The sequence below is a fragment of the Grammomys surdaster genome, unplaced genomic scaffold (genome assembly GCF_004785775.1).
Source record: "Grammomys surdaster isolate TR1022 unplaced genomic scaffold, NIH_TR_1.0 62, whole genome shotgun sequence".
Classification (NCBI taxonomy): Eukaryota; Metazoa; Chordata; class Mammalia; order Rodentia; family Muridae; genus Grammomys; species Grammomys surdaster.
The window spans coordinates 22068657-22071754 of record NW_021604564.1 but is presented as its reverse complement, the minus strand read 5'-3'; positions in this window follow the sequence as shown (position 1 = coordinate 22071754).

Sequence of the window (3098 nt, the reverse complement as noted above, 5' to 3'; positions counted from 1 at the left end):
ATATATTATATATTATATATTATATATTATATATTATATTATATTATGCTTCAGTCTCTCAAAAAAACCACGGTCTTAAATGATTTTTTTCCTTTTCTTTTTTTTTTTTTTTGTTTGTTTTTTTTGTTTTTCGAGACAGGGTTTCTCTTTATAGTCCGGGCTGTCCTGGAACTCACTCTGTAGACCAGGCTGGCCTCGAACTCAGAAATCCGCCTGCCTCTGCCTCCCAAGTGCTGGGATTAAAGGCGTGCGCCACCACCGCCCGGCGATTTTTTTCCTTTTCTATTTCTCTGAATTTAAATGTATTGTCTATTTTTCCTCTTGTCCTTCCACTGGGGGGTCTCAAAAATGGAAGAACCACATGTATTTAATTCACTCCCACATTTCCATACTGGTTTAACACATTATCTAACTGTTGACTGGTTAAGTTATAAGGGACTCTTTTTTACTGGAAAAACATATTCTAACATGTTGTAGTGTTAATTTAATGGTAAATACTTAAACACAGTGTGAGGGAAACATTAAACCAGAAAATATAGCTTTTAAAACCACAAAACCATAGCACATGTAAAATTAAATTTAAAAACTGAAAATAAAACCCAACTGAAACCAATAGGATGAATTACATATGGCAGACTCTGTATTAAAATTAAAGCTCCAATACTGGGTTTAGTGGTAGAAATGCTTGTTCACTCCACTTTGGGCATAAAGTTTCACTTCTACACCGATGTCATTCATGCCTGTACATAATTGTAGTGGATTTGGTTTTATGCATCAGAATAGACTGAGGCCTACGTGCAGCAATCTTTTACTTTATAAATTCAGGAGAAGATTTTGCAGAACCCAAGTTTTCCTCAATGTACTGGATTGTTTTTTCTGTCAACTTAACGCAAGCTATAGTCATAAGAGAAGGGAACTTGAATTAAGTAAATGCTTCTATAAGATAGGGCTGTAGACAGGCCTATGGGGCATTTTTTTTAAATTAGTGATTACTTGGCGAGGCTCCATCCCATAGTGGTGCTAGCTCTGGGCTGGTGGTCCTAAGCCCTATAGGAAAGCAGGCTGAGACGGCCGTGAGGAGCAAGCCAGTAAGCAGCACTTCACAGGGCCTCTGCATCACCTCCTCTCCTCTTCATGTCCTGTTAGAGTTCTTACCTGGATTTCCTTCAATTGAACAGTGATTTGGAAATATAAGCCAAATAAACCTGTCCTTCCTCAACTTCCTTTTGGTCATGATGTTCATCACAGCAATCATAACCCTGGGACACCCAATGTGAATGATCAGCTTTGTACTCATTTGTTCAATTAATGCACTCTATTCATTCAGCTTAGTTTGAAAATGTTATGCAGCAAAATATAATTATTCTTACTGTAGTCTGAATCTGAAAGGTCCCCTCTAGGTTTATATTTCTGATGCTTTGTGACCAGCTTGCTATTTTGAAAAGCTATAGAGTGTTCAGGAGGTGGAGCCTGACTGGTAGAAATCAAGGGCAAGATGTGAAAGATTATGCCTGCTGCTGGTTCCATCTCTAAGTGTTTCTTATCCATGTCAGATGAACAGTCACAGCCACAAACACCCAAGGTCAGACAGCTTGCTGCTTCTACCATCATGCCTTGTCTACCATGATGAGCCCTGACCTCTGAAATCACAGTCCAAATACTCTTTCCCTCTTTGAGTTGTTTCTGTCAGACATTGTCACAGTGGTGGGGAAGGTAATATAAAGAATTAGTACCAAGAGTGGGGTTATTGCTGTGGTAAACCTGACCAAGAAATTCTTTAGTCTTTGGGACTAGCTCATGGGAAGAATATGGAAGAGTCTAGAAAAGCCTGAAGATGCTGAAAGTTAAGTCTAATGATCTGTTCTTGTGCCAATATGGAAAAGCAGATACTGGCATAAATGCAGACGTAAGACTGTGCTCATGAGGTTTCAGGTGGGAGCAAAGATTCTGTAAGGAGTTTGACTAGAGGCTAACCATGCCACATTCTGGCCAACAATCTAATGATGTTCTATCTGTGTCCTGAAATGCTGACGGAACATTCAGAAATAATGGACTAAAGTATTTCACAGAGGAAATTTCAAGACAGTAGGACAGTTAGGCAGTACCACAGTTATTGGTGGCTGGATTTTGTCAATTTCATGGCGATAGAGGAGAAGCAAAAACAGAATGGAAAGAAATAGAAATATAACTTGATGGAGAAAGGAATGTGAGCATACTAAACATGCCATAGACAGAGCGGTGGCGATGAAGCAAAGTATCTGTAATCGCTAGAGATTGGGACATTAGAGAGATATTGAGGATGTTGTACTGGGGCAGCAATAATGGGGAACACCCCACCCATGAATGGTTCTAGGGTGTAACAAATGCAGTCACTTAAGAAGACTGAAGGAATAGGAGCACACCACTCAAACAGGACCCTAGAGAGACCCAGCTCAGTTTTCATTATTCCCCACATAGTGTTTGGTAGACCTGCAGAATACAAAAATCATGAGGCTAGGGAACCATGTACCAAGATTTCAGCAGAAGCCTGTGAAGGTGAGCAGTGTAAGGTCAATTCTCCATAGAGAGGTCTCATGAGACAATGCAAAAAGCTTTAAGGATAAAGCCTAAGTTGCAATTGAGACCATGGGATGCTGGGTGCCAGTAACATGGAGCATTTGCTGAGGAAAGATGCTGAAGCCAAGTGGAAATGATCACAGAGAGAGGACACATGGGCCACAAATGGCCTGGATGTAGATGTGGGGCTGCCTAACCTCACATCATGCCTCCAGATGTTCCAGATGTCAAACACAGAACTATATGCTTTTGTATGGTCCTGCTGGGTTTCATCTTGCTTTGACTCCATTTTCCTCTGGTGCTCTTATTCCTTACTTTTCGGGTGAAGGTATTTACCCTGTTATTATATACCAGTACTATGTAATGTGCAACCTCTAATCATATAGGGCTCACAGCTAAGAATTTTTCTTGAGTCTAAAAAGAGACTTTGAACTAAGACTGTTAAAAGTCTAGGGACTTTTGAAGTTAGACAAACTGTATTTTGTATTATGACATAGCTCTGAGCCTATGATGTTCAGGACCAGGATGCTCTCTGGCTTGAA